Source organism: Lepeophtheirus salmonis, chromosome 7, assembly GCF_016086655.4.
Source record: "Lepeophtheirus salmonis chromosome 7, UVic_Lsal_1.4, whole genome shotgun sequence".
Classification (NCBI taxonomy): domain Eukaryota; kingdom Metazoa; phylum Arthropoda; class Copepoda; order Siphonostomatoida; family Caligidae; genus Lepeophtheirus; species Lepeophtheirus salmonis.
The window spans coordinates 13287154-13297608 of NC_052137.2; positions in this window are offsets into that span (position 1 = coordinate 13287154).

Sequence of the window (10455 nt, forward strand, 5' to 3'; positions counted from 1 at the left end):
GTAGTACTACAAAACGTGGAATAAAATTTATATCACCCGGTCCAATGCACCACGCTCGTAGGTTGTCTAAAGTGTTGTATATTTAAAAAAAAATTGTTATCTATTTCGCAGTTTAAATTAACTTGTAAAGAGGAACAAGTATTGTGGAATATTTGTAAGTATATTTCTCTGATGTTTCATTTAATTATTCGAGTTGGATGAAATAGTATAAATAGTCACAGCATTTATGATATTTATCTGAAGAGATTGTTGGTATAGCTCTATTTAATGGTGGAGTCAGTTTGGAATCCAAACAAAAAAAAAAATATAACAAAATGAAAAATAAGAAAAAAACCATTCAAAACTTCAGATTATAAGTTTATCCATAAAAATTAGAACTATTTGCTACGAACAAGACAAAAAATATCACTCTGAAGCTGAAACTCCCAGAAGAGTTTTAAAGTCAATCCAAAATTGTACCAAAGTAAACATGATGGAAATAAATCTCTTGAAACTGATGCTTTTAAAGTTATTATGACCCAGCAGAAGAAGGAGTTGCACTCATTTAATTATACAATAGATAATTAACAACTGACGAATCCTAGCTTTGTACAATAACAATTCATAGAGTATAAATTATAATTTTTAAGATATAAATTATCTTACGTTAAAACTAATAAAATATGTGTCGCAGGAAACAAAACAAAAAATCCTTAATGATAGTTAAGTATAATTTTATTTTATATAAATTATAAATTTTTAAAGGGGTTGAGCTAGCTCTAAACATAGCTCAATTTTAAATCAAATTTACCAATTGTATTTTTAAATTAAAAAGAAAAAAGAACCAATAGTCACTCTATGACTTTATCAGCTATTGTTAAGGGGATATTTTGGTAGTAAAACACTTCTGCAGCTCTTTGAAATCCGTTTAGAGTAATAAATTATTTAAAAAAAAAATAATTTTCAACTTTTTTGAATTTTTTTTTGAATAAAACAAGCCCCCACCGCCCCCCAAAAAAAAATAATCATAATAATATATATAATGCTACAGACCCACTTGGCATCTTATTATTATTATTAAATAGTTCCATCTATATAAATATGAATCCTGGCCTTTTCCTCCCTCATTAAGATTTCTTGAATCACATCCATCAATCCGTTTCAGTATAAAAATAAAAACCATGAAACAATGCAGTAGTTTATTGTATTGTTATATCTGTGAAATAGGCCAAAGTACCTACATACATACCAGTACTAACATAGCTTCTTCTTATATTCTCATTAAATATAAGACTTTCATGTGTATATGTACGATATATCAGGTAGAAATGGATTCGCTTGCTTCAGAGCAGTGGTTCTTAAACTTTTCTATAGTATGTACAAGAGTTTTTTGGTATACGGGTACTGATGCATTTTAAACTTTATTATACTAAATTGGTATTAGAACTGATAGGCTATACAAATATTGCCCTGTCGATAACGTAATTCCAAAATTTCAAAGCTAGACCAAATAATACTAGAAGCTTGTACGCGAAGATTCAAGTGCGCCCGCTACAAATAAGGAAGAAGAACTGAATAATTACAACAATGACATAACATAAGCTCATAGGGGCGTTTGTTAATTATTTGTCATATTTTTATGGGACAGAAAGTTTTTATTACATTTGAAATGTCCAATATAAAAAAATCAGGCAATGTGTAATCACATTTTTTTGACTTTTTTTAATTCCAATATCAACCCTATCACAGGCTTTTTTTTAAAAGTAAAAGTATACAATTGACTATTTGAATATGGGAAATTTGTGTTTTTTTCATCAAAATATGACCAATGGTTGACAAATGAACTTATGATCCCTGTTATGGCATTGTAGTTGTAAATCCTCAGTTTTTTACCCTCTTTGTAGCGGGCACGCTTGAAATTACTCTTACAGATTTTTAGAATTATATTGCTATACCCTCCGCAAAAAAAAAAAAAAAAAATACCCTTCCAAAAACAAGAACAAAAATAGTATTTATTAAAAAAAGCTATATACAAAATCCTATAGAGGACACTGTTAGCGAGGCCATTGCTACGAGGGTTGGGAGTATAACAACCCTCCTCCTCCCCCACAATGCAAGGTTAGAGACGGAAAATGGGATGTCAGTTGATAATTTTGGTTTATTTATGAGGGACTTTAAAAATTGAAATGAATACATTTTTTAATAAAAATGAATATTTAGAGAAAAGATATAAATGATATTACTTTCTAAGGACAAAAAAAGCCCGTCATTAAATTTGAAAATAACATTTATTACCTCCCTAAACAAAAATTCTAATACTGGCACTGTAAGTACATGCTAATTGCCTTTTCGAAAACCCGATACCAATTTTGGTACCGGAACATGTACAACTATTTTTTTTTGTGACAATACTAGTCCATATCACGAATTAGGTACTGCCACCATTATTACTTTCGGGCTATATGTACAATAGCCGGAGGCTTAACCTATATATGAAACTTCTTTCACGTACCTTTAGAGGGAGTTCTTGGACAATCAGATTGAGAACCAATGCTTTATAGCATACATGAATAATATACACACACATATTTAAGTACCTTCATCCATAAGTCTTCATTTATTAAAAAAAAAATTAACACAAATCCGTGGGAAGTTTCACAAAACATCATCTCGTGAGGAGTAATAGTCGTGACGAGTAATTAGAAACTCTTGGGCACAAATTTGTACGTATTTTATCAATAATGAATTATTATCAAAAATATCAATGGGAAACTAACAAGTCACCATGAGTCATAACCTCAGATTCCAGGAGGGGGTTATGGACGGATATATCCCTCTCCCAAATCAAGGAATTTTTGCGTTTTTTCTTCATTATAAAAAAATTTATGGCAAACTATGGGTAAATTTTTTTAAGGATTTATTTTCTTATAAAAAAAAATCATTCGAAAAAATTTTAGTTTAAAAAAAAAACCAGAAAAATAAATAAATAATAATAATGGTCTTAATCATCCTGTGGACACCCCTAGATCCTCTCATTCAAAAATGATAAAACTACTTTTTAGCACTTAAAATCAAAGAGAAGTCCATCTCAAACAATTTCTTGAAATCTAAAAAAACCTGTGCAATATTAGTGATTATAATAAATGTGAAGAACATTCAAATTGAGAATATATATCTGTAGAACTAAAGATACTACAAGGGAAAAAGGCGTCATTTATATCTATTAAGAATATTTTGTCTTATCACTAATTCTGATTCGTCTAAAATTCAGTATATGCACTTTTTCATATCTTATCCAGTTCATTCTTATATCACGTCTTTTCATTAAGATTCATATTATGTAACATAATATAAGTCAACGTTTTGGATAGTTTACGTTTACATATTTTTCTTTAAAATTAAAACAGTAACATAAAAAAATATTTAAAACCATAAATATGCTCTAAAAAGTTATAAAAGTTATTTTAAAACAAACAATAACTTATCATATATTCTGTGATCGAAGTTACGTTAATTTAAAATAGCATTAGTGCAGGAAAAAAATTATAATTATATTTAAATTCATATATATTTATTTTATTATCCATTTTTAAATCAATTTGCACCAAAGATAGGTGATAATTCTTCTTTCAGAGGGAGATGCTAACACTACGACGACCTGTGAAAGAATGAGCAAAAAAGAAAAAAGAGAACACACAACAAACATTTTTCCTTTTCTAATTTGAAAAAGTAGTTTTTTCATTACAAACTACTCAACTCTAGTTAGGACTGATGATACAGGAAATACTTAATTTTTTCTAGTTTCACCTTAGCTACAAATGATCGATGCTATTGCAAAACGCATGTGAAGTATCATTAATATGACTACATGTTATTTCTTAGATCAAAAATAATTTTGCAATATACATCAGAGAGGACTATATAGGATGTACTCTCTATACATGCTACATGCAAAATTCCTGCCAAGTATTATTGTTATTTCTTAGATCAAAAATGAGAATACACTATACATATATTTCAAACATCAAAACATTTTTTTTTTTAAAGAACAGATATTTCATTCAGTTCAGTCAAAATTGTATCAACTCACTGAATATTCAAATTGTTTCTTATGGTACCAAAATGAAATGCCCTAATTCCCTTAATGGAGCATCCTTTTAGATTAAAGGATGTAACAGTTGATGTTCTTATAAATATACAGAAATTAAACTTTTTCTCTATATTTTTAAGATACTATGAAATGGTTACCTGGCGTTGCTCGGACCAAGGAGGGAGCGGAAAATTACATTGACTATGGTCAATGTAATTTCTTCTTAATAGATATACCCATTTAGTGCGAGCGAGCAATATAATAGGGCGTCTGTAAAAATATATGTATTATTATTAATTTTAAAATAATATATAAATGTAAATTAAAAATAGGGAAATCTAACTTTACAAAGAAAATTGCAAAACTCTGTTTTACTTAAATTTCGAAAAAAGTAGACAATAAGATTTATTGTAATTATGAAGCCAAACATAAAATTAAATTATTTTTTTTCCGTACGTACAAAATCTAAAAAGTTATGGAGAATCCTGTCGTCAAAAAATAACACTCGAAAACTGTTAAATTTTTGCAAATATTGAAAAAGTTATTTAAGTTGTTCCGGAAATTAAAAATACTAAACACAATTGTTAAGGTTGAAAATTTAAGGCTGAAATTCATTTTTTTGTGGCATTTGATCTGAAAAATGGAAAGTTAACGTTTGATGTAAAAAAGAGAGAAAAAATTGACTAACTATTCAGAAAATGACAGCAGTTAAACTGAATTTTAATCAGTCAAATTTATGTACAAACTAATTTCCAGACAAATTAATTTTTTGTCCGAATCCAATAATCCATTAAAAATCTTTTTTTTTTTTTTGCACCTGAATAAAAAATGAAAGTGCAATTCTTACTTATTTCTTTTTTTGCACATCACTTTTTTGATTTTAAATAAATTTAGAAAACTTCGTTTTTTGTGTAAGTGTTTTTTGAGACTCCAGTGACTTTTGGATTTGAAACAATCCCTTATCTAGTCTCCATTGGCTAAAAAAAAACTTTTCTGTTTCAGGTATAGAATAAGCCCCCCTTATTTGCAAATGAACAACCCAATCTTATCCTGACCGGTTTCAAAAGAAGAACCCATCCAAAATTTCCTAGGTCCAGTGGTGTGGTCACCCATTCAGGATACACAAACATTAACTCTATTTGTAAAATACGAAAAACATTTAAAATTGAACAAAAATATCATGTTACTTAAACCTTTAATCCTCATGTTTTTTGAGCGTGTTAACAAACTTCATCATTTTTTTAATTGGTTTGTTGTTCATTTCCAAACTTATACATGTATCTATTTATAAATTCTAAAATAATCTCGCAGTTTGCAGGTGATAAATTTTAGTTTGATGAAATATATAAACTACATCAAGGATGATTGGCAATAACATGAGGAATACATTCCATTAATATTACATTGAAGGGACATTATAAATATTATCTACCTGGGATATTTTGTACAATGTACAAACATATAACATAATCTTCTTTTCCTCAATAACGAAGAATGAAAAAAATAAAAACGAATACAAGTGAAATTTATCATTAAAAACAATGATTAAGACCTTCTTCTCCACCTTGTGCCTCTTGTGTAACAATCTTTGTTCGACCTCATTCTTAACTTATTTTCACAGCCTCTACATACAATATATGAGAAAAACAAGTATATAATTAGTTTATTATTAATTTTACGACCCGAATTCATATTCAATATACGGAACAGTTTTATGAGTGCTGTTACTTTACCTATTACTATATATTTATAGACACAACAAACCGTTTCTCCAACTCTATTTACGAATAAATCTATGGATTAGTTTGTCTTAAAATAGCTTTGTACAAAGTGTAATTTAAGAATAAACTATTCAATTCCTTTGAAGATACGTGAATCCTATAATAACTGTTTTCTTGCGTTCTTATGATGATTCTTATAGAATAATGGTAATATTATATATTGCTCATAATACAAGGTCAGAATAGCAGGATTTGAGTTGTAATAGATAATACTACACTACCACGGGGTTGGGTAGCAAAATGTGGACTCGGGGGGTTAGAAATACTTCAATAATGTTAGGCTTTCAATAATATATACATACATATATATATATACAAAACTTGTAAATAAGGGCTTTGCAAACTTGGTTAATCAAGATGGCCACCTTCAGCATCAATCACAGCCTTTATAAACTGGCAGAAAGCCTTGGAGGAGTTGATGAAAAACTCATCAGATAAATTGTCCCTCACAGCTACTATAGGTGTCCTTCAGTGAGTCCACATTCACATGAGGGAAATCCTCACCAAAGTGTTCAACACAGCAAAGTCCTGCTGCTTCAAATCTGAGGAGAAAGGGGGCATATCTCTTTGGCCAGAATCTCTAGCTTCCTGGCTCTCTCTGTCAGAAGGTCCAAATCCAAATTTGCCCTTCAATGCCCTCCTGATGGTCCTACCAGCCACACAAAAGTCATTAAGGAGGCGATGAATAGAGTTGTTTGGGTCCTCGTTGATTTTCTTCTCCAAGCTGGATAGGAACTATAAATACCTCTTTAAATGGTGCCCTCCACTATTTTCTTTCCTAGAGAGGTCTTCTCCATCACTCTTCATGTTCGTCACATTGAAAACCAGTCTCCTGGATCCCTTTACAATGTCCATTCAGGGACATCCGCAAGGGATGGGGAGGAAGGGCTGTATCCCTCATCCCAAATTAAGGATTTTTTGCTTTTTAATAGAAAATTTGATATTTGATTTTTTTTTCGAAACAATTTAAAATTATGTGTATTACTTTGAATTTTTTTTTTGTGAACAACTGAGGATTTTGTAATTTTTGTCCAAAAACATTTTTTTTTTGATTTTTTTTTTAAAAGTTACAAAAACCAAGCCCCCCTCACCAATATAATCTTGGAGACGCCCCTGCCAACATCCTCGCCATCTTAACTTCTTCATCAAGGAAATCTGAGATGCGCTACCTTTTGGCGTTTTTTTCACTCATGATTACGAGATAACGAATTTTTTATTTTAGTCTGTTTATGCTCAAAGAATGGCTGAAACAGAATGCCAAAAATAATCACTAAAACTTCCTACATTAATAAGAAAATTAACATTTATAACAGCCTTCGTTTTGCTGTATCTTGCAACCTTTCTACCAAAGAGAAACCAAAAACAAAAAAAACTGAAAATCAGTTGGTTGTTAGCCACTTTTTCCCAATTAGCTAATTATTATTCAATAATTGTTTACCTAACAATTGTTAAGTCAAGTTGAACCAATCAATGTTCAGAACCAGTGGCAATATAGCACAATTTTCACAGGGGAAACTATCTATAAAATGTAGCAGCCCTACGCTACAGATTTAAAAAAGTTTTTAATCGTGAAAAATTAATTTAATTATTTTTTTTTTTTAATTTCGAAATATTTTCTTTCCTTAAAATATGTTTTTTTTAAATTTTGAATCATTTTCTTTCCTTAAAATATATTTGTTTTTTTCGTAAATAAAATGTGGAACCTTTTATAGACCTATTTTTTATTTTTTTTGAAGGAAGATTTTTCATAAAAGAAGTTTTTTTTTTAAATAAACCTTATTTTTAGAAACAAGTCAATGCAATAAAATTTGAAATTTTTTTACAAAAATATTATTTTTGTATGAGCAAACGTGGATTTTGATTTTTTATTTCAAAAACTTAATTTTTTAATAATAGCTATGGATTTATGAAAAAAAAATAATTTTCGCATATCATTTAAAGAAAATTCCAAAGGCGGGGGGGCCTACAAAATATAATCCTTTGGACAACCCTGTCACTGAAGCTAACAACGCTTTGTGCTAGTAAAGGGGTACTTGGGTGAAATAGATATTTTACAAGTGGTACATCACTCAAAAAGGTTGAGCATCCCTAGTTTTATAATATATTTAATGTTGAACCTGCTGCATAGTCCTCGCTCCTGTTTTAATATATTATCTACAAATAATCTAGTTCTTATTTATATAGTTTTTATTTTTAAAGAAACGATGTTTGTTATGTTACAAAGTATACCATTCTAAAAATGATGAAATATATCATTATTGAGTGAAAAGTAAATATATGATAATATGTAAATGAGATATTTGAGTTCATAACATGTAGAATTAGCTGGTTTAAATCATACAAAGTCATAAATACAACTGTATATTTGAGTATTTCAAAAAGTTAGTCGTGAAAAAGCAAAAAGAAAAAAATACTGCTGATAACAAAATATGTCTCGTGGCATTACCAATATAAAATCACGCAACCTTTTATCAGAAAAGAAGCAGCCCACAATCAGTTAAGAGTTAGCTAATTCTATCAAAAGTAATTATTGATCCATTTCTGTTAACAATAACTCATTCTAATTCAACCGATCAACATTCAGAACACTAATCAAGGTAAAATATGCATTCTTTTTTTCGGAAAAAAAATCAAAAATTAAATTTTTGAAAAAAATTTCAGAAAAAAAATGTCAAATATTAAATTTTTGAAAAAAAATATCAAAAATCTACAACTCTTCATAATGAATTATTTTTTGAAAAAAAATCAAAAATTAAATTCTGAATATAAAATTTTTGAATAAAAATTACAAATATTCATTTTTATTTAAAAAATTTCGTAAACCTATAGTTATTCATTGAAACTGAAATTTATTGGAAAAAAATTTAAATTAAATTTTTTGAAAAAAAAAAAAAATTATAGGAAAAACAATATTCCTTAATTGCTAAATCACCTCTAGCCCACACCCTGCGGACGTCACTGATATTTTTGTATTTGTAAGAAATGAATATTTGTAAATGTTCATGTCAATTAGGTAATGCGGTGCTTTTCTCTCTATGTCCTTGTCTAATTAATGAGCGACTAATTCGTCTTCCCAGACAAAAAATGAAGCAATGTACGTAGTCACATCTATCAAACATTATGCTCATCATTCCGTCTGTGTGTACTTACTTATTTATGAGTCATATACACTCTACATTAAATGTACATTCCCTAAAGTGAAATTTAATTTTCAACTCCAAGAAATGATACCTTTTGTCAGTTCACTACTCAATCATCTTTGAGAATTTCAAGCCGTACTTTTTCATACTAATAATTAGGTAGGTAGATATTACAAAATCAAGAATTGACACTATGAAGATATCTCATCAATCTGTGGGGATACTAGTGATGTGTTGTTCTTTGAGTCGGCACTTTGAAGTGAACAACGGGAGTCGGCTTCCTACCAATCAGGAGCCAGCACATACTTGGTTTTTGTAAAAAAGTTCAAAAATTCAAAATTTTAGGGGAAAAAAAAAATTCAAAATTAAATTACAAATATTAAATTTTTTTGAAAAAAATTAACCTTATTTAACCAGCAACAAAAAATAGTAAGTGTTGAGAAGACTAACTTTTGAATAAAACTTATATTATGAAATAAGAAAATGAGGAAGTGCCCAGGAATAATTATTTCCCGGAATTTCCTTTCGAAAGTTAAGGGCAAAAGGATTAATATTTCCAGTATATTGTAAATGTAGTTGTAACAATTAAACACTAAGCCAAGCTCCATTTTGACAAAACTGATTTTAAAAAATGGCATAATTATGCATTTATTCTTAGACTGGGACATATTTCAAAGGGTTAAAAAAGTGCCCCAGTGAACATTTTTAGTAGATAGTTCAATATAGTTATAATCATTTTACTTTCAACCCTGAAAATATATAGGTGTTCCAATTTCAAAATAGCTCAAATATATACCTATTGTATATATTCTATAGTTTAGAAGAAAAACATATTTGACAGTAATATAATTGCGTTCAAAAGACAGTTTTTATATCACAAATCACAATAGTATCCCCGCAGCAACAATGACAAAAACTATGAAATATAATTTTCCCGTCAATCGACGGTTTTTTTAAAACAAGATTCGTCTCTTATTAGTCCAATAAACATTGATTAGCTGAACTCGGGTTAGCAATTGCTAAGCTGTGAAGAAATAACTCCTCTTAAATCAATATCAATAAAGCAAAGTTTGTCTGTAGGCATGTTTTCTGTAAAACCATTTTAGGTGTATATTTGGACTGCCATGGTACTTGCTCTAAGAAATAAGAATGCAATCGAGCGTGTGCGTTATACTAAAAAAGAAAAAAGAGTATAAATTTATAGAATTGTATAAAACCGGTCAGTTAACCGTGCCAAAAGTGCTGAGTACTCCCGTTAGTATTATTTATAGACGTATTTTTTTTCATATATTAGGATCCCCTCCTGAGAACTTTAAATCTCTTTAAATGCTTATTTTTCAAATTAGAGTATTCAAATTTGCAATAATTAAATATTATTAATTAAAAATTTAGTCAATGACAAAAAAATATAATGCAATTGAATATTGTTAGTGAGTTTGATCATTATTCTTGGCGTATGTATTTA